The 22,423-nt window shown below is 51.1% G+C and overlaps 1 long non-coding RNA gene across 1 annotated transcript; it reads left to right on the forward strand.

Annotated features, from left to right (window-relative positions):
* Positions 1–233: 233 nt before the first annotated feature.
* On the forward strand, positions 234–22,027 carry LOC142818578 (uncharacterized). The gene is made up of 3 exons (XR_012896111.1): positions 234–5,182; positions 8,701–20,298; positions 20,850–22,027. It is a non-coding gene; the product is annotated as an uncharacterized LOC142818578 (long non-coding RNA).
* The last annotated feature ends 396 nt before the right edge of the window (positions 22,028–22,423 follow it).

The raw sequence follows: 22,423 nt of genomic DNA on the forward strand, positions 1-22,423 counted from the left end.
CTCTCCCAGAGAAGGTGGTGCTTACCTACGGCACATGTCACTGACACAGGCGGAGCTACACGCACCTCCCCAGCCTGCTTTCGCTGGGAGCAGCACAGAGGTTACTCCAAGGGACCACGAGCAGTATCAGGCTCTGCGTGTGTGCGCTGTGCGAGGGACAGCTGGGGCTTACTTCAGCCCCTCACAGGAGGGAAGCATTCCAGCCTGTTACCAGAGGCAGGGAGCGACTGTCCAGCCGAATGTGCACATTACAGTCGTGTATCTGATTATTTTTCCGTTCCTGGGGCACCCTGCAAAACTGGGAAAATAAGCTCTGTTTGCCGGGAGCTGGGAAGGGCTGACAGGGGTGGGATCACGTGATGATTCCCTATCGCTGTTCATTCCCTCTGGGACACATGGCACTGGCCACCATCGGAAGACAGGATGCGCCTGACCCAGTGTGGCCGTTCTCATTTCTTAACAAGTTACCGGTTGACTGCAATCTTTCACTCAACCCAAAACGAAACACTTCACTCCGATGCGGAGTTTTTTAAAGCCTTAAAAGAAAAGGAAATGTCAAAATGTGCCCATGAAAGCTTATGATACGATCTATATATTTTTGTTAGTCTCAAAGGGCAGGTCTACACAGCAGTTAGAGCACTCTTCCTCTGACTTTCCTTACACCGTGTAAAATGAGGGTTACAGGAGTCGGAGTAAGACATTATTTCCACGTGATGTCGAAATAACTGCCTGTTGTATAGACGCAGATTATGTTATTTCGGAATCACCTCAGTGATTCCGAAATAACGCTGCTGTGTAGACATGCCCTAAGGTACTACAGGATCATTGTTGTTTTTAAGCTCTAACAGGGCAACCGAAAAATGGGGAAACTGATCACCGGGTCGTGCTTCCACACAATGTGGCATGTATATAATTGAGCAATTAGGAGCAACTCTTTTGTTTGGGCTTTGTGGCCATGTGAGACTAAACACATGGCTACAGAATTGTGTAGCCCTCACCAGGGCCGAATCCAGCGCTAGTTATGTCCTGAGGGCAGGTCAGTGCAGGATTCGGCCGACTGATCCTGTACGCTGTAACACCTCTGAAATCAGGGCTGTTCATCCGGCATGCCCCAGTGAGCAGGAGCTCAGAATTAGGTCTGTTCCTTGGGCGCTGTGTAGGATGCAAGTGTTCAAACCGGTCAGGGCGGTTTGCTTGAAGGCAGAGCAGGTGAGTGGTTAGAGCAAGGCACAGGGCTTGCTTTGGGTGCTATCGCTCCTTTGAGGCAGAGTGTAACAGGGCAAATCGGCAATGGAGACATTTTTCCAAAGAGGCGAGGGGTCTTCAGCTGCCTCTGTGCTTGGGCGTGAGACACGGGCAGAGGCAGCTTCGGAGAGGCACAGCAGGCACGGCACACTGAGTCCAGCTGGAGTTGCGGGCGCTTAGTTCCTCTGAAGATCAGGCCAATGTGGGGGCAAGTTGGACACCCACCAGGAGCAGAGTGGCTGAGAATCTGTCCTTACCCGGTCTGTTCCTCATGGCCTGGTTGTGGATGGGGGCAACTGCGAGGGATCATAAAGTATAATGACACCCCCAAAACCTCACGGCAGTGAGCTCAGAGCTCGGTTCTACAGACTCGGGCTTGTGGGGCTTACAAGACAGCACCAGAACCAGCCGTGTAGGCATTCAAGGGTGGGTTCCAGTTTGAGCTGGAACATCTACATGGCTATTTTTAGCACCATAGCTTGAGACTTGCCACAGTGGCTTTGTTTTTCTGGGGGTTTTGCCATGTAGACGTGTACGTAAAGGGCCCAATTCTCGTTCATTGTAGAAGCTCACGGTCCCGGCCCCAGCCCTAGTGTCAAATTCCTCATCAAACTTTCCAGGGGAGTCTTCTAAGAGCAGAAAGAGTCCGCTCCTTTTCCCCAGCCTTGCCAATCATCTACAGCAGAGAGCTGCGGAAGGCAGCCCAGGCATTCTCCCCGCCTCTGTCTGTTGCTGGAGTATGTCAGCGCAGGGAGAAAGGGGATAATGAATGACTTTGCCAGGCAAAAGGAGGCTGGGTTGTTTAGCTATCAGCTCATTTCTCTGCAGGGAAACATGAGCTCCAAAGGGCTGCCTGTTGATTTGAATTTAATTCTCATCCTGTTAAGAGAGCCCTGGGGTTCTTCCTGGATGTGCTGACAGGTGACTCTATGCTGTAGCAATGGTCTCTTTTAACACTTCTGTTAATTAATGATTTAAACCCAGCTTGGCTGTGAGCCTGAAACCCACAGCTGATCCCTAATCCAGTGGCTGATGGAACGTGCGTAACCTTGGCACGCAGTCCCTGCGGTGCCCAGTGCTGGAAAAATGCAGCCTAAGGCTGTCCCATGGCTGCCCTTTCCATGTGCAAGGTGTGGAGCTGTGCACTGAGGGGAGTCTCTGAGCCGTCTATTACACCATTGCGCTTCCTGGTCTTTCATGTATCCCTCCTCCCAGCACTATTAGCTGCATAGTCCAGCTTTGCAGCTGAGGCACATGGAGACTAGGTGACTTGCCCAAGGACACAGCAAGTCTGTGGCGGAGCAAGGACTCAACCCCTTCCTCCCAAGTCCTTGGCTAGTGCCCTATCACTGGCCCGCCTGTCTCTCTGCACACATGCAAGAGAGCATCAACTAACTCCATTGCACCATTTCCCCTTCTTCTCCGGACCCCAGAGCGGCCTCCAGGGGCCCAGGATCTGCAGGAGGCATGACCAGGAAAAGGGCAGGTGAAGGAGATGTGTCCAAACCCTGAAGTCTGCTGTGAAAATCTCAGCTGAATCACTGAGCAAAAATTGGCCCAAGCCTCCAAGTCTTTGGCTGCTTTCAGTGGAAGTTAGGGACCGACGAACCTGGGAGGAGCTGGGCCTAAGTCCCTTGTCCGTGGCCTGCCAGGCAGTCCGTGGGAGAGGGGGAAGGCAGGTCCCTTGCCAATGCGTTAGTAATGCTGTGTTTCTCATTAGAGCAGAGTAAATGCTGCGCCTTGGGGCCTAGGACAATTTACACCAGCCAAGGATCTGCCTTCCCATCTTTCCCCCGTAAGACACAGCATTGACCCCTACTGCTCAGTCGGGGAGCCCACAGCCTCCATGGCCCCCACACAGGGGCCAGCTCTGTGCTCTCAGAAGGGGCGGGGCCTTGGGCAGAAGGGGAGGGGCTGGAGCAACTAGCCCTCAGTGCCACCTGGACCATAGGCGTCCCCTCCCTCCTGCAGACCTCTGAGCCGCCCGGAGCGTGTGGTGCAGCACTCCGGCAGTGATTTAAAGGGTCTAGGGCTGTGGCAATAAGAACAGTGCTAGGCCCCTTGGAATCACTGGGCCCTTGGGCAATTGTCCCCTTTGTCCCCCTCTCAGCGGGCCTGTGCTCAGTAAATAAACAGCAGCAGCTGCAATACCGAGCAGCGAAATGAGCGTGCCACACGCTGGTTTACTGCCCCCAGAGCTGCTGCTCGGGGTTCCTGATCCAGGTCCTTCCCAGCACCCCAGCCTGCGCTGTCCCTCTCCCATCCCCCCCGGGCTGTCAGTGACACAGTGCAGCTTGCAGCTGTGGCTAGCTGGGGAGAGAGCATTTCATTAGCCAGCATTTTGCAGTGAAAGGGGGGATTTGAGGTGCTAGCGGGAGGTGACGTTGCTCGCCCACCTGAGGGGAGCAGGACAAATAGCAGGAGGTGCTGCCACTCTAGGGATGGGGGTGGAAAGGAAAGAAATGATTCCGGGGAGGGGAGGGGAGGGGACAGGAGGAAACTAGACCCAAGCCACAAGGGATGCCGAGAAAGGAGCTGGCTCTGCAGTGGTGTCAATGAGATCAGAATCTGCTCCGAACGTTCAGTCCTGGACGCTCAGGAAAACCTCATAGCCCCTTTGCAAACCCATCCCTCCGGCACCGGCTCCACAATCCCCCGGGTGCTGAGGTTCCGCTTTCCAGCCTGGCCATTCGCTCCCCTCCTTGGAGCTGGGCAACCCGGAGGTGTCGGTTTCTCAGTCCGGATCGTCCACGTGAATCCCTCTGGGCACCGAGGGGCATCCCTGCGCTGGCGTGAGTCAGTGAAGCTCTGCAGCCGTCATTGCAGGAGCTGTAGGATTTACCTCAGCGAAGACGAGGCCCTGCTGTGCTAGGGGCTGTACGAACATACACGGCAATGCCTGCCCCACGCTGGCCATCTGTGTTCACTTCGCTTATTTCCATTGCTGGCTCTCACCACTGACAAATGAAGCACGCGGGTCTTAGGAACTGAGCTCTTACAGCCTCATTTCAGCAGGGACAACGCTGGCTCCGTGCTGGCTGTGGCTGCAGATTTACCTTCAAGGCCACCAGCATGGATTTTTATTCTAAATGGGGGGTGTTATACCCAGTCCTCTGAGGGATCCTGCTTCAACCCATCATCCCCGCCCTCTTAAATCTCTATCTATGGCCTCCGCTTGCTGCCTTTCCGACCCCCGCACAGAGGGCACAGTTTGTCCCTCCACCTGCTGCTCGTGAGCTCTCTGCCACCAGCGTGGTGCGAGGTTTCCAAGGCCGTTGGGACTTCTCCAGCTGCGGTCAAAGGGCAGTGAGATCAAGAGGAGGCAGAGACACTGAAGTGGTCCAAGGGACCGTGTTCTAGCCATTCCACAAGGGGGTAAGGGAAAATGGACGAGGGCTGCAATGGGATGTTAGCACGGGGATGACGGGCACAGCCGGGGCACCTGCCACTGGATAAACATGTCAAGGGATAGATTCCGATCCTGCTGTAAAACCCTTTTTACGCCTGGTGAAATGCCCTCAGCACAGGGGGCCTCTTGAGCCAGCACAGCGATGTCCTCACAGCTCTACACCATGCAGTCCCTAGCATAGGGACATGGCGGGGGGAGGGAGCTGACCGGTGCACTCTGGGTAGTCTGGGCCAGAGGGCCAATACCCTGAATTGGCCCAGGAGGACTTAATGCCCTGTGGAGGGAGGAAGTCCCACCCCCTCAGCCATACTGAGCATGCTCTAAGTGCTGGAGCAGTATAAAAGGGAGCAGCTCAGCTCTGTCTGGGCTGGATGCTGCAGGAGAAGAACCTGCTGCAGGAGTTCTAGTGACACCCCAGCTAGAGACCTGGATGAACGCACTGAGCTGCCGGAGGAGCCTCAGGAAGAGGCTGGTGCTGTGGAACCGGAGGACCCCGAGGCTACGTGGAGCACTGCAACGCTGTATCCGGTAGGAAGTGACCCAGGGAGGGTGTGTGAACGGTATCTCCCACCTGAGCAAGCTCAGCATGTGTGGTGCGATTCTCTGCTGTGTGAGTGATGGATCGCTCTGCCACTGACAGGGTTGTGGGTTGGGGCCCAGTGGAGCAGGGTGGTCCCCAGGCCCCTACTGGGGCTACTGACCCTAGCCATTGGGCTGTGCTGCCTCAGGACAGGGTGTACATACAGTGTGACACCAGCCTAGAGGAACCCTGAGGGATTGCTCTAATGCGTAATGGGGACCAGACAGGCCCTGAGCCAGGCCTGGAGTTAGCAAGACAGAGTATCCTGAAGCCATCTTAGCCCTCTCTTTTCACCACCTTGGGCTGTCTCCCCCCGGGAATGGAGCTGCCTCTTTGCAGAAGCTCTGGGGTCACCTTGAGCCCAAACAAGAGACAACTGGTTGGGGATGCCATGGTGAGGCCTTAGTTGCAGAGGAAGGAATGAGGCTGAGATGGACATGCACCCCAGCTGGGTCTGCCATGCGTGTTATTGCAATGGGGCTGCAAATGCTCACTGTTCCGACTCCCAGGAAACAGTGAATAGCGTGTGATGCATTGGTAGCCTGCATCTGTAGCCAGCAAGTTGATCTACTTTTGGTGCAAACTCCAACCTCTTTAATACCCCTAGATGGTCTTGTCAGGCCTGTTTGCCATGTGTTGCTAAAATCTAAGCATCCCTTGGAATCACGGACATGTAAGACAGACCTTGAGGTGTCCTCTAGTCCATCTGCCTGAGCTCAAGCAGGACCAATTATGCCAAGACCGTTCCTGATAGGTGTTTGTCCAGTCTGTTCTGAAAACCTCCAGCAATGGAGATTCCACAACCTCCCTTGGAAGCCTAGTTCACAGCTCAACTGGCCTTAGAGTTAGGAAGGTTTTTCATACAGCTAACCTGAATCTCCCTTGCTGAAGAGAAAACCCGTTACTTCTCCCCACTCTTCTTTTTGAAAGACTAAACATGTCCACTTGTCTTAGCCTTTCCTCTTAGGCCAGGTTTTCTACACTTACTTTTCTTGTCTTCTGGACTTTCTATATGCATATATATAAATGCACATTGTGGCTGTGTCTAGACTGCTTCCCTTTTACGGAAAAGGGATGCAAATTAGACACATGGTAATTGCAAATGAAGCGGGGATTTAAATCCCCCCCCGCTTCATTTGCATAAACATGGCTGCCGCTTTTTTCCGGCTCGGAGCTTTGCTGGAAAAAAGCGCCAGTCTAGACGGGGATCTTTCGGAAAATAAACCATTTCCGAAAGATCCCTTATTCCTCTTACAGAAAGGAATAAGGGGAAAAAAGCGGCAGCCATGTTTATGCAAATGAAGTGGGGGGGACTTAAATCCCCGCTTCATTTGCAATTGCGATGTGTCTAATTTGCATCCCTTTTACGGAAAAGGGATGCAGTCTAGACACATCCTGTGTGTATGAAAAATAATGGTGCCTTATAACTTAGGTGGCTAACCACAGAGTTCCATAGGATGGCTACTTTTTACTTTTGGATACTTGAGTACAATTAAGATGTGATACTTTTGTACTTTTACTCAAAGGATACTTTGACTTACATTTTTTTCAAAGTAGCAGTACTTTTACTCAAGTAACTTTTTGGGGTACTTTTTCCTCCACTGCTTTTAATACAGCCTGGAATGCCATTAGCCTTTTTAACAACAGCATCACATAAATTGAATATCAGTCAATGGTGGTTCCCTATAATCTCCTGATCCTTTTTGGCAATACTGCCATCTGGTCAGTTACTCCCCATTTTGGACTTGTGCATTTGACTTTCCCTTCCTAAGGATAGTACTTTGCACTTGTGTCTCTTGAATATCACCCTGTTGATTCAGACCAAATTCTGCAATATGTTAAGGTCATTTTGAATTCTGTGAGCTTTCCTTACCTGGAAAGATAATAAACCAAATAATTAAGGAATCCATTTGCAAAGATCTGGATGATAATAAGGTGATAAATCAGCATGGATTTGTAAAGAACAAATCATGTCAAATGAACCTGATAGCGTTCTTTAAAGGATAACAAGCCTTGTGGATAAAGGGGAAGGGGTAGATGTGGCATACCCAGACTTTAATAAAACATTATAGTCTTGCATGACCTCATTAATAAACTAGGGACCTATCATGTAGATGGAGCTACTGTAAGGTGGGTGCCTAATTAGTTGGACAACCACTCCCAGAGTAGTTATCAATGGTTCACAAACCTTCTAGAAGGGCATTACAAGTGGGCTTCTGCAGGGATCAGTTTCAGAACCAATTCTGTTCAATATCTTCATCAACAATTTAGATAATGGTGTAGAGGGTGTGTTTGCAGATGATACCAACCTAGTTGCAAGTGTTTTGGAGGATAGAGTTATATTTCAAAATGATTTAGACAAACTGGAGAAATGGCCTGAAGTAAATAGGACAAAATTCAACAAGAACAAATGCAAAGTACTCCACTTAGGAAGGAACAATCCGTTTCACATATACAAAATGGGAAATGACTGCCTAGGAAGGAGTACCGCCCAAAGGGATCTTGAGGTCATAGTGGACCACAAGCTAAATATGAACCGATAGAGTGACACTGATACAAAAAAGCAAACGTCATTCTGGGGTCTATTAACAGGAATGTTGTGTGCAAGATACAAAGTCATTCTTCCGCTCCACTCTGCATGGATTAGGCCTTAACTGGAGTACTGTATCAGTTCTTCATACCACATTTCAGGAGAGATGTGGTCAAATTGGAGACAGTACAGAGAAGAGCAACAAAAATGATTAAAGGTCTAGAAAACTCAGACTCATAGACTCATAGACTTTAAGGTAAGAAGGGACCATTATGATCATCTAGTCTGACCCCCTGCACAGTGCAGGCCACAGAATCTCACCCACCCCTCCCAGAATAATCCTCTCGCCTATATCTCAGATATTGAAGCCTTCAAATACTTAAAACTTGACGTATGAGAGAAGATTGAAAGAACTGGGCTTGTTTAGTCTGGAAAAGAGAAGACTGAGATGGGACATAGCCACTTTCAGGTACTTAAAAGGTGGTTACAAGGAGGAGGGAGAAAAATATTTTTCTTAAGCTCTGAGGATAGAACAAGAAGCAATGGGCTTAAATTTCAGCAAGGGAGGTTTAGGTTGGACATTAGGAAAAACTTCCAGGTGATTACACACTGAAATAAATTGCCTAGGAAGGTTGTAGAATCTCTATCACTGGAGATTTTTAAAAGCAGCTTAGAGAAACATCTGTCAGGGATGATCTAGATGGTGGTTGGCCCTGCCATGAGTGCAGGGGCTGGACTTGATGACCTCTTGAGAGCCCTTCCAGTTCTATGATTCAATGATGCCCCAGAATGCTGATATACCCATTCCAAACTCTCCTATTTCAAACTGTTTCATTCTTGCACTGTAAACGGAGTGGCATGCCTGTTCCCCTGGGGGAGGCTTGAAGATGAATTTGTCCCCTCTCTGACCAGTCCTGCCCACAAACTGTCTTTCAGGTGTTGGCTCCTGTGCTGTGTTATCTGCTTGTTAGTTAAGTTGGGGCAGCCCAGTGCCAATGGGCCACTTCCTCCGCTTGTGTATCAGAGCCTAGCTCCCTGCAAGCCACGTTACACCTGCGGAGGCTCTGGCCCAATGATTAGCGCTTGGGGAAGCAGCACGTAGCGAAGTGCAGCGCCTCTCGTCTGAATGGCCTGCAGAGACGGATTCCCAAGCTGGCTGGAGGGCTTGTGCATCTCGGAATCAGGATCACCCGTCAGTCGCCTCATTAGGACGAACCTCTTCAAGCACTTTGCTTTGTGCTGTGACTCATGAAGAAGGAAGGTGTCAGGAAAATGCCTCGACTTGCCCGGCCCTCGCCGATGTGGAAATCGCTCCAGAGAGCCCATCCAGCCAAGCGCTCAGCAGAGGAGGGCAGACGTTGTCAAGACCAAGCAGTACAGCCCAGGGTTACTTCTAAACCTGGGGGAAGGTTACAGCTTTATCCGCTGTGCAATGCAGCTAGTGTCACCGTGCACAGCAGAAGGGCCTGCCTCAGCCGCTAGGAATCTCTGCAATGCAGTGCAATAGCTTTACCCGGTACCTGGCTCTGTAGCGCACTGCGCACAGGAAGAGCCTCCACAATCAGTTATGCTCAGAGGCCTCACAGGCAGAAGGTGGGACTCCTCCCTGCCTCCGTGCCCGTGTGTTATCAGAAATCATCATCGGGGGTTGTGGTGGGAATTCTCTGCTGACCAGCAGGGATGGGGTCTGTGTATTGGTGTTAAAAAGGACTGGCGCTCACTGTCAGAGCTTTCAGCCGATGTCTCTGCTTGCTGGCACTCCCTTTGGCCAGCCTCACACCAGGGGTGCACAGCGTGCAAGCCGGTGTAGGGCCTGCGATGGGCTCAGGGAATCCACCTGAGGTGGAGGGGGAGAGCTGGTCCCATGCAAGGCGGCTGCAGCTTCTGTTCAAAGCAGCCCAGGGGCAGCTAGCATGGGCCAGGAAGAGGAACAGACTCAGTGCGTCCTCACAGCAGAGCTGCCAGGAGAACAGAAAGCTGCTAATCCCCACAGCATCCCTGAGAGAGAGCGGGGGGGAGGTATCCCTAGGGGGTCAGTGGTTGCAAGTGCAGGGCGATGCAGAGCACCTGTATTCCCCCCACAACCCGGGATCTGCCCCATCACCTCCTCCCTCCTGCCCAGACGCCACAACCCCACCCCCAGCCTACTACTACACTCTACCACGACCTGATACCCCAGCCCATTTCTGCACCTTACCTCCTGCCCAGACCCTGCTCCACCACCGGCAGCCAGTGCCTGCACCCCGTCTCTCGCCCAAACCATTCACCCCACCCTGCTCCCCAGCAGCTCCCTCCCACACATCAAACCCCACATTTTTGTGAGGTTTCTTTTCTCCTTCTTACTTGAGGGGCCAGATCAGTGAGCCCTCGACTGGTTTTTCTGTGGGTTCTGACCCTAGAAAGGTTCCCAGAATCCCCACCGCTGCTCTAACGTGTGTAGGCTGCTAGCGAGCCTGAGAGGAGTTTGCATCAGGCCTACGCTGGCAGGAAGTGGCATCAGGCACCAGGTGCTCTGGACAGGAAATACTGAAAGGAGTTGCTCTGCAGACGGGGCCTGGAGGCAGATGAAGGTAGCTGGCGGCTCAGGAGAAGAGCAGTGAGCCGGGACACATGGCCCTTCTCTGCGTCAGAGGGGCCCTGCTCTGGAACCCCGAGTAGAGGGAGGCCCTAGGCTCCCTGACTGACCCCCAGTCCTCTGCGGGGGCCAGGATTATGGAACCTGGGTGGGAACTGGAGACCTGTATGAGGCCACAGCCAGCTTAAAAGGGCTTTAGTGGCTGTGGGCCAGGGCCCCTGGCTAAGCCCCTGTGCCCAGCCAGCCCTTGCTGGAGGGGGCTGAGGGAAGGCTCAGTGCACTGCCATTCCTCCTCTTCCCCAAGCCACATCGCCAGGAAACTCTGTCCTGCACTGTCCTTGCCTGGAGGCTCCACCCCTACAGCTCCCATTGACCAGGAGTTGTGGCCAATGAGAGCTGCAGGGGTGGTGCCTGTAGGCAAGAGCAAGGCCAAGAGGAGCCATGTGTTCTCTCCCCAGATGGGAGCTGCCCCAGGTGAACACCCTGCACCCCAACTCCCTGTCCCAGACCTCCATCCCCTCCTGCATCCTACGTCCCTCCTAGGCCCCAGACCCCAACCCTGAGGCCCCTCCTGCACCCCAACTGCCACCAAGACCCTGCACCTGCACCCCAGCCTCTTGCCCTGAGCCTGTTCCTGCACTACAAACCCCTTAGTCTCAGCACTGAACCCCCCATGCACCCCAAATGCTTCATCCTCAGCCCCAAGCCAGAGCCCACACCCCCAGTTGGAGCCCTGCACTCACCCTCCTGTCTCAAACACAGCCCCATCACAGATACTGAACCCTTTATTTTTGTCCCCACCCAGAACCTGGGAGCCCCACAAAATCTAATAGCCTAGGTCCTCCGCAGAGTTAATGTGGCTGCATGAAACTATTGGATTCTGCAAGGGATGGGGCTGTGTGGGGCCTGGCCAGAGGGCTGAGTGGTGATGTGGGGCGGGGGGTCCTTGCCAGGGGATATGAGTGTCAGACACTGCTGTTATGCCTGGCTATTGGGGGAGGGGTGTATGCTGACTGTTGAGTGATAGCCCTTCTCTCCACAGAGACCCTGGTTTGAGAAGAGGAACATGGTCCAACCCAAAACTTCTGCCCAAGCCCTATGATGAGTTGTATGGTAGGGTATGAACAGCTGGCAGTGACTGGGTTTCCGGAACCCAGAACCGCACTTCTCTGAGGAAGGTTCGAATCCTCATTCTACTTGCTGTCTTTTGTGAAGTGCTGTAAGATCTACAAGGGGTAGGGGAGTGGCTGTCGCTGCCCTAGACCCCCGCTGTCCCCACTGCCGTTCCAGCACCCCGGCCCCTGCATTCCACTGCTGTGATGGCAGGCGGGGTGGAGGAGTGTCTGCAACGCAGCTGCAGGCTGAGCACCCGGGTCTGCAGCTCGCGCTGGTGACCGTTCCCGTCTGACTCGGTTTCCCTCCAGTGTGGTATCCCGTGTCTGCCCGTGCCAGAGACCTCGGAGGGAGCGCTCAAGCCTCCAAATCCATGTTTGGGCAATACCATGCTCCTCAGGGGAAGCCTCCTCCTTGCAGCGAGTGGCCGGTTAATCCCAAAGTCAGGGGCCCTGTGAGACGTACTGTGGCACAGCTACTCACCCCTTTTCCAAAATCCCCCTGCTCTCATATGGCAGCGGGCGCCAAACAGACTGGCTGATGCATTGCAGGACTAGGTATTGCCTCCATCAGTCGGCAATCTGTCGCCTTTACCGTCAGCCGGTTCCCTTGGCTCTGAAAGGATCAGAAAGGCTCAGTAAGAGTGCCAACGGGACCATCTCTGCCGCTGCATGGGGGTTGTTCGCTCTCCCTTTCACCTACTGCCTGATCTGCCCAATCTTTTGAGTCTCCCTCCAAGGCAATTCCGGAACCCCTTCCATTTCGGCCACATTGGGTCCTTTAGTTGCTTTGGGTGCTCGAGTTTTGCTAAGTTGCCGCTGTTCACTGTCAAACTGTTACCCACTTTCCCACTCTGATGGGGTTGCTATGTAATCTGCCCTGGCCTCTTGCCTTGCACTTGCTTTGGATCAAAGGTGCTAGAGAAATCAAGTCCTGTTTAGTGCTGCTTGTTAGAATATTTAATCCCAGCCTGGCTCTTGGGACTGTTGCTCACACCGGCCTTACACAGGGCACTTGCCGGTGGTCACATCCCAACTTGTGTCTGGTTAAATCTCTTATCTTAAGCCTAGGCCAGTGCAGGGCCTTTTGAGTGGCTGGTGCGGAGTGTGTAGTCCCCAGAGGCACCTAAAACTGCTGGCGTTTTAGTCTCTCCTGTGGTCACCTGGCAAGTCAGTAGTAAAGCTGAGACTAGAACCCAGAATCCCTGTCTCCGTTCCTTGCTTTCTCTCTAGAGCAGTGTTTCCCAATTGGTGCTCTGCGGAACCCCAGGGTTCCATGACGCAAAAGAAAGGGTTCCGTGAGAATGGCACTCCCCCGCCCCGTCTTAAAGACAGTCTATTTTGCAGCTTTTTTTTTTCTAGACCAGTTCTGGTGGGTATTTATTTAATTTATTGCTTAACAAATTTTACTCTGGTAACCCTAAAGGTTCCTTGAAATTCTTTTAAGCTGAAAAGGGCTCCGTGGCCAAATAAAATTGGGAAATGCTGCTCTAGAGTGACCATGGTGCCTCATAGAGGATAGGCAGAAAGTTGCCCCACTCTGGCCCCCCGTGTGCAAAGCCTTAAAGCAGTTCCAGCAACCCACCAGCGGCGGATGGGTGGGGAGGATTCCATCTGGTGCAGGACTTGCTTTGTGATGGGATTTCTGCCAGGACACAACTGCTAAACTACAGGATGACAGGGAAGAGCTGATGCCCCAAGTGAAAAATTCTCACTGGTACCACTCCTTCCCCCCTCTCCAATTCTTAGCCATAAAACATGGCAGGTCCCTCACCTCTTTCCTCACCCATTCTTGGGTTACCTCCAATGTTCCCTCTAACTTTTTCCACCCATGTGCAGAATAAATTTTGTTATGGGCACTGAGGCATGTGCAGATGTGCAGCCCTACTAGAAACCCATGCTGCCAGCTGTGGGTGTGCTGCTAATCAGCTGAGTGGCACCTGAATCTCTCCAGGAGGCTGCCCTAGTGCTTAGCATATAGGGAACAGCGGTCACCTCTTTCCCTAACTGCCTCATTTCTTGCCCTCTCTCCTGGGTGACTTGTTTCTGATCTGCTCCGCTGAATTGCCCTTTATGGACTAACTGTTGGAGCGCAGGTGTCTTCAGGCCTGATGGCTTCTTCCTGCAGTGGAATATCCCTTTCTTGCTGGTTCTGTAGGCAGCCGCTCCCCCACACTGTCCAGGGCCACCCCTTTGTTTGTGTTTCAGGGAGAGTTTAGTTCTGATGCTCTGACTCCTGCTTCTTGATGGGCTGGATTTAAAAACGCCTCGTGTCGCTGGGCAAGTGAATATTTTGAGGGTGACAGCGATGTAGCAATGTTGACTTAACCTGGCTAAGGAGCACTTGTGCCATTGCTGTTGAAGGGAAGGCGCAGGGAAGGGGAGAGGACACTTTTATGCAATGGAATTGTTTTCTTGGCAACCTCTTTCAATCTGTATCCCACACCCTGCAGAGCCTGTCTGCTCCACCCTGAATTCCTACCTTTCAGCTGTCTGTAAATACCACCTCTCCTGCCAGCGACACACTTCTCTGCTGAGAACTGGCACTGGGCATGTTGAAGGAGAGACCCCCATGTGGAGAGCCGTCTCTAGGCTCTCCAGCACAATGTGATTTCATGTCGCACATACCAGTTACCACTTAAAAACACTGCCTCCTTTCTCTTGGCACGACATCACATCCCCGCCCCCCAGCAAAACAGAGGCTGTGGACTCCCAGCAGATCCCCGGCTCGCAGCGATAGATGTGACTCCAGCAATGTGAGTCAGCCGGTTTGGGAAGCAGCACCAATTCGGACTTTTTCATCTGTTTTTTCTAGCACTTCCATGGGGAGATGAGAAGCAAACTGTTTAACTCTAGACAGGTCACTTTGGAGTCGGACGATCCCAGTGTTCTCTTCCCTCCAGCCTGAATGGTCATTGCCCAAATCTTATTAGTGACGCACACATTGGCGCAAAGCCTGTCTTTGCCACTCAAACATGAACTTTTGGGGCCATCCAGAGTCCGAGCAGAACTTTGTGTTTTCACACCTCTTTAAGGAGCTGAACTGAGACACCAACCCCAAGTCAACGGGAGCACTAGAGGCATTCAGATTTGTACTGCGGTCTAGATTCAAACGTCATTGCTTAGGTCCATCTGGCTAGTAAGAAGCAGTATCTAAATTAAAGGCCAGATTCTAATACCTTTTAATTGTTGAGTGGAGTTGTGCTTTGTTAGTACTTTCACTATGGCTGCTTATGCTGTTATCCTCAGTACAATAATATTTAATGTAAAAGTAAGGATCTCAAAATCTAGTCCCATAGACAGAAAATATTCTTGACAGTCCAAGCAGAGCACTGGGGTAGAGGTGATTCGGAAACAGTGATTTGACATTTTCTTCTTTCATGGGAAATACCTGACTTTGTTTGTGTGCACACCTTTTTTGGATCAAAACTCCAAATATTTTGACTGGAAAGGCTGCTGTGGTGCTTTATGGGAGTTGTAGTGCAGGTGCCTCTTATTCCCATTCTATTCGATATGGTAAGACTGGTCAGCCAAGCTTATCTCCCAAGATGCGCCAGGGTCTCTCCCCCGCTTGGTGAAGTAGCTGAATCACAAGTGTCTGGCTGTGGTGCATCGTGGGAGATGTTGACTGTCTGGGGAGTCGAACACATGGAAGAGCACAGCCCCATGAGACAACCACGCTGCACCTCTGACAAGGCATTTCAATGGCACATCCCAACGGAGTCACTTCCATTTTTGGCTGAAATACTTGAGGCCTTTGTATGTGAAAATCACTTTTTTCAGGTTTTGAGCACTTTGTCTTTCAAGAAAACTGAAATTTTCTGCAGAAAGCAGCTGTTTCTTATGACCATTGTTGTTTAGGTGTTGTCTACACTTACCACGTTAAAGCGTTGCCATGGCACTAGCTCTTAGTGACAGAACGGTCGCACACCAGCGTTGGGTGAGAACTCTCAGGACGCTTTTAAAACCACCTTGACAAGGGTCATAGCTCCCAGTACTGGGAGCGTGTCTGCACTGGCACTTGACAGCACTGAAACTAGCTGTGCTCGGGTATATGTATGATTTTTCACACCCCTCAGTGAGCGCTTCAGTGCAGTAATTTGCCAACATACACAAGCCCTTAGTCAAACCAACTTCCAACCAGAACTGGTTTGACAGAAAACTATCAATCCACCCTAACTGGAGTTTAACCGAGCAGCCAGCTTGGCAGTCATGGGTCACTCTCTCGAGTTGGATTCTCATTTTGGACAGACTGTCTTGCAGGGAGATGCAATTCCTGGTCCACAGCCTCTGAACACTGTATATGAAACAGGAGCCCGGAAATGCCGGTGGGGCTGCATCCTCCTCTTTTTACAGTTTCCCAAACTTGCAGGAATGCTGCCATTCTAGTTCCAAACTTGTTCTTCATGTGGGAACTAAGTTCCATTCAAGACTTTTTCTCTGAGGGGGAAAATAGCTGGCTGACCATCAAGGGAATCTAGGCAAACATGTCAGTGTAGACAGAAAAACTGGGGGGTATGACTAGAGGGCCAAACACCTTTATGGGAGACCTGATCCAACCTTTGCATGAGTAGGAACTATTCTCATGAGTAAATTAAATCTGCACGAATGGGTTATGTGGGATGGATCAGATGCCAACAGTACTTAATTTGTGCCTTGGTTGAGCTGGGGCACCTCTAGGCTTGGCAGTTCATAGCCCTGGCACCTCTTGGCTTCCTGTGTGAATTATGAATCTTAAAAAAACAAATGATTTGGCCCCTAGCACCTCTTTGATTACAAGCTAAGTACAGGTCCCCAGGACTTCTCGGGGCTCCTGTATACACACCATTCCTTCAGGGCAAGTGAGATAAATAAAGGGTAGCTATTTTTACTGTACGCATCAATGACAACTGTCCACGCAGCCGCAAAGTGGTGCCCCTTCCAGCGGTGGGGTTAAATATTAAACAAACACTAAAAAAAACACATGCTCATTCAAGCAGAACAAACCCAAGCTGGTGAAGCCAGCGCTGTGAGTCATTTGGCATGAGAACGCATCGTGGAATAAATTAGATTCTCTCCTGCCTCAACGGCCCTGGTGCTTTACTCAGGAAAGGAAATTTGGCCCTATTGTTATCTTTGGCGCTGGGAGAGAACAGTGCATGTTCATTTCATTAGTCATCTGCTTCCCCTGAGGAGTGTTAGGAAGTGTGGGTGGGAAGCCAAAGGGCATGTGGGTCTGGCCAATGCAAGAGGAGCAGCATGCAAGCTGGAAACGTGGCCTTGTTTAGACACACCTGAAGGAGGATTGTCTAGCCATTGCACACATTGTTACAGTGATGGGTGGAGGTCTGCCCACCGTCACCACTGCCACCCTGCCACCTCTGCTGCAACCTCACCCCCCTTTGTTTGTTTCCTCTTGCCTTGGCAATGGCCTCCCCTGGTGTGCAGCCTCCTACACTCAGCCGGTTGTATTTCTTTATCAGAGTGCAGCCAAAAAACACCCATCCGCAGACAGCTCTAGTGAACGCCTGGCTGTTTCTAAAACCAGTTCCTAATACCTTTCTCCCTCACACACCATGGACTTGTTTGACTAGTCTCCTCCCCACCCTCGGTATTATCCTCGCCAGCTAGCCCCAGGGTCTTCTCTGTCCATTGACACACGATCTCCGCGGAGATCCATTGACACACGGTCTCCTTTTGTCTGGAGCAGACCTCCTCTGTCCCTGGTCCCTTGCATAGCCCCTCCCTCTTCATCTGCCCTGCAATCTCAACTTCTTACTCCCTCAGGATGGAAATAGCTTGTATGCTAACAGGGCCAGTTGTGAGGGGAAGTAATCAGTAAATCACGCACCATCTCTGGTGACACTGCACATTTGTTACATTTTAAGGGTTCAGAGCTTCAGATTGATTTTTCCCCCCTATTCCTTTCCACTGGCTCAAAATCAGGTGGCTGGCCGTTCTTCCCAGCTGCGATGTGGAAGAACCAAAGGTCGGTGCTCTCCACCAAAGGAAAGAGCCAACATTTGGTTCTTTCACACCATCACTGAGTTAGAGTCAGCAGAAAATGCCACTTGTCTTTTGTACCTCAACTGGGCATGGAACAACATAAGCAACCAGCTCACAAAGGAAGACGTCCATGTGAGCTGACTCTCATACCAGTTGACAGTGGGACAATCCAAGCCATTTTTCACGTGCTGAACATAATGGCTGCACTGAGTCAGAACCATGGCCCATCTAGCCCAGTATCTTGTCTTCTGATAATGTCCGATGCCAAATGCTTCAGCAGGAATGAACAGAACACGGTAATCATCATGTGATCCATCCTGTTGTCCAGCCTCTGCCTCTTCTGGCATTTACCTCCCCATCCCCCTTCTGTTCTGAAATTTGATTTGTCCTTTTCATATGTGTTCATTTTTTTAATTGTATCCTTTGGTATATATGGTTGTGACTATTTTCTTCCACTATTTGATCTGAGGAAGTGGGTCTGGCCCACGAAAGCTCATCACCTAATAAACCATCTTTTTAGTCTTTAAAGTGCTACATAGTCCTGTTTTTTTGAACCCTGTTAATCTTGGTCTTAGCAATGTATATTTATATAAAGAAGTACTCTCTTTTGGCTTTAAAGCCTGCAGCCTATGAATTTCATTGGGTGCCCCCAGCTCTTTTCTTATGTGAAGAGGTGGTAAACACTTTCCTTATTCACTTTCTTCCTGTCATGCCCCCCTCACACCCATGAGAAAATAAATGATTAAGTTGAACAGTTGCAGTCTTTTTAGTCTCTTCTCCACTGAAGCTGGGCCATACCCCTAATCCCCTGTGTTGTCTTCACTGGGATCTTTCCAATTCCAACACCTTTTTTGAGATGCAAACAGTAGCCATGGTGCTGGCATACTGTGCATTTATATAATGACGTTATATTTTGTCTGTTCCCTTCCTAATGGCCCCTTACATTCTGTTAAGCACTTTGGCAGCTGCCGCCAATTGAGCAGGTGTTTTCAGAGATCTTTATCCAAGATCGTGAGTGGGAACACCTCATCTAGACCTCAGTGTCTACTACTTTGCAGCTATCAACACTGGCCGGAATGCACACTGAGTTGGTGACTGGCATGTCTGAGCCCTCTTTAGAGGAGCAAAGATTTGAATGACCGGCCAGAGGAACAGGAATTCTATTATGAGGATTAGTCAGACGTAGCCTAACTTATAAAGAAAGAAAACGGTAGGTGAGAAGATCCTACAGCTCTTCTGAGCAGGAGGCCAAAAATCTCCTTCAAGTCAATGGCAAAGCCCTTGCTGAGGGTAGATGTGCACAGCAAGCAGCAAAGAGTCCAGATGCCTGGGTTGACAAAGGTAGGTTCACACTGTGGCATGGACCGTAACCGTGGCGACATGACTAGGCCTCTGTTGCCGCGGGAGAAGGGATGGGCTTCCCAGCCTGAGCTCTGGCCCAAGCCACATCTACAACTATTACCTTTACTGCCATAGCGCCAGCCTGAGTCGCTCACCCCAGGCGCCGACTCATTGCCCTGGGCTGCCACTCGCTGTGTCGCCGTACCCCAAGTTTGAGAAGAGCGGCCTCAGGCCTTTATTAAATACCCCTGCAGTCCTGGGAAGCAGGATTCCTGCCCCAGTTGGCAATAATCCTGCAGAGCTGTTGGATGAGCACGAAGGCTGTTGGCTTTTCTGGGGGGTGATGATCTCAGGCAGCCACGGAGACACCAATCCCAGCTCTGAATGAACTCGAATGAGGCATGAGAATCGGCCGTGAGAACGCCACCTGGAGCAAATGTTCCACTCTGCTACACCCATGCATCCCTAGAGGCCTTGGGTGTGAGTGTGTGTGAAAGGAGACTTTGGCCCCTAGGGCTGGAATCAAAGCCAGCTGGTGTTGATGGAAGTACAGACTCCCATAGGGTCAGGAAGGGATGGCTGGACCCCTGTTGAACTGGTACGTTTCTTTACAACATGGCTGGGGGTGCTGCCATATAAAATTCCACCTCCCCATGGAACTCCTGCTGGCACCGTGACCCTTCTCTGCGGCTTACAGGGGTCCAGCCCTCTCCCATGTCAACTCCCAAGCTGCTCAGCTGGGCACTCAGTACGATTTTTAGTACCAGTTTAAAAGCATTGCCAGTAGAAAAACCAGACGACTCCTTCCTCCCAGCGTGCCCTTCCCAGGGAGAGGCCAAGGAGTCTGGGGGCAGCCCCTTGGGATAAGATGGACAGCGCCTCCCAGCACAGGCTGGCCTGCGTTCCTGCCTAGCCGGAAGTGGCCGGTTGCGGGTTGCAGCTTGCCGGGTGCTGTTTGCAGTGGGTAATTAAAGCTCCTAGTTGCAGGTGGAGCAGGGAGTGTGGGCTTTGCGGCCAGTTTGCAATCCACCTGTTTGTCAGGTGCAGCCCGGGCCACCAGCCAGCCCACGCACTGCAGGTTGCATCGATTCCCACCAGGCCGTAGTGGGAAGGGGTGGCATGCTGCTTTGAGGGAACCACAATTGTCCTGGGGCTTTCAGGGCAGGGTGTGGGCAGTCACACCCCCTGCCCTGGGGAGGGTGCACTATGTGCAGGAGTACTCGGGTGTGGTCCAGCCAGCAGGATTTGCTCCTCTGAAAGAGAAACCGGCTCAACGTGCTCTGGAGACTTCAGAGCCCGCCTCCCCTCCCTGGATGCTAAGGCGCTCAATCGCCTGGGACGCAAATGGAAGATCATGCCAGCATCACTGGGCCCGCGGTGTGACTCATTCCATGGGCCTGTCAACTGGAGGGCGAATAGGAATGTGTAGGCCTGGGGGGGCCACACCCTGCCCTGTTAGGGGACTGGCCTCTGCCCAACATATCACATGACCGCAAGGACAAGAGGGATCCTTTCTGACGGGTAAGAGCCAAGGGGAGAGCTTGACGAATTCCTCACTGGTGAAATATGTTCTTAATCAGCTTGTCATGGTACTGCAGAGGGAGTTGCCTCCCGTCAGCCAGGCTCTCTCGAAGGAATTTCACTGGACCCTGCTGCGTCTTTAGTTGTTGAGTCAAACTCTGCTGGAGCATGCAGCTGGAGGAGGAGTCGGGCAGGGGTGGATAATGCAGGTGAAGTCTCTCCGTGGTACTAGGTGCCCCGCTCTAGCTCTTGTCTGAACCGAATGAATAAAAGTTGCTCAGCAGAGGCTAGCTCATGTGACTTGGAAAAAAATGGCGTGTTTCTTTTCCAGTTGGCACGTGTGTAAGGTGCACAGTGCTACAGCCCCTCCAGCCAAAAGGGGACCCCCTCTAGGCCTGGCCTCCTGCTTAACGCTGGGCGGAGAATTCCACCCCGTGATTCCTGCCAGGGTGGGAATGGAATTGTTCTTCCTTGCTGGAAGCGATGCTATTGAGACAAACAACTTGTGGCTCAATTAGATCTCTCTCTCTCTCCCTCTTTCTTTTTTAAAGGCCAGCTGCTATAAATCAGTGTAGTGTCACTGAAGTCCAGGGAGCTGTGCTGACTCACCCAGCTGAGGATGGGGCCCAAAGAAGCCAAGCAGTGTTGAATTCGCTGTGCCTGCAGCAAACATGAAATCCAGTCTCTGCACCTACCAGCACAAATCTAGGCCTGGCATCCAACCTAGAAAAAGAAGTACAGACGCGCTGACTTGTGTTCATGTGTTGTGCAGCAGTGTATGGCAGGCAACTACCTGTTCTAAGTATAAACTAGAGCCACGAGCACTTGCCTTGTTAAAACAACAGCATTTCCCCTATTTTGCTTATGGGGAAACCGAGACATAAATGTGAAATAGTAAGGTTACCCTAGGCCCTCTGAGTACCCTGCTCAGTGCCCCATTTACTTCACTCCATGGTGTCTCCCTTCAGGGTAGTGCCTTGTGACATCCTCATGTTGCACCACAATGCTACAGTGCCAGTTTTCCAATGCCACGCTCATTGGGTGGTGTCCCTTCCCTTTCTCCCAGAGAACATCATTTTAGGGTAATTCTGGGCATACCCAGCATGGGCACATATCCCTTGTGTAGTGAGCTGTGCAAGCCTTAAAAAAAACCTGAGCTACACTTTGTATTTGTGCTGTCCATACCTACGCAATCTCCCTGTGTCAGATACCTGGCACAGATACCTGGCACAGACAGCCACAGCCTCAGCTGTTTTAAACAGATGTAGCTCTGCTGAGAAGTGATACACCACCTGAGGATCCAGGCCAGATAGCTACGTTACCGATCTGTATATTAAAACCAAACCAAAAGCACACGCGCTTCGGGAGGGGACCAACGCGACCTGTTTATTTACTACCGCTCCAGTCTAAATTTCAGAACACGTCCCACACTGACATTTCGGTTTTATAGGAAAGCCCAGTGTGTCAATTTGTTTTCAGTCCGAATCGAAGTCAAAACTTCCCATGAAACAAATTCTTGAAAAATGTTGATTTGGAACGAATGAAACATTCTGTTTTGATGTCAAATTGTTCCTTTTGCTAAGGTATACATATCAAAACACTACTATGGATACAACATGTATACACAAACACCTATTAAAATACTTATTAATACAACATAGGCAAAACAAAATTAATTCCACTTACAGTTGAAAGGCTTTTACCTTTATTAAAATGTTTGAACAACATTGAAGTGAGTCAAAATGAATCATGGAGGCAGAAGGAGAGCCAGGCCCAGTGTGTTTGGTAGCTCTTCCTACCTGAAGGCCGGTTTGTATCAAATGCTTCCATTATGCTTAGACTAATTGGTCTCTTAGCTGGCAGTTAAATCGTACCAGGAATTCTGAAAGGGCTCTTAGACTGATCAGAACTCTGACTTGCAGGGCTGGCTTTTCCAGGGCAGGTAACGCTTCAGGCAGGCTGCCCCTATGCTACCCTGCAGCTACTCACTTACTGTGATTATTCTGGGCACAGAGGTCCCCTCTGTCTCCAGGGCTGGTTATCTGGGATGTCAAAAGGACATGGAGTGGGGAAAATGAGAGATCCCTTAGTGTGCAGGGATTCATCCATCTATGGTCAGTGGCAG

The sequence above is a fragment of the Pelodiscus sinensis genome, chromosome 16 (assembly GCF_049634645.1).
Source record: "Pelodiscus sinensis isolate JC-2024 chromosome 16, ASM4963464v1, whole genome shotgun sequence".
NCBI classification, from domain to species: Eukaryota; Metazoa; Chordata; order Testudines; family Trionychidae; genus Pelodiscus; species Pelodiscus sinensis.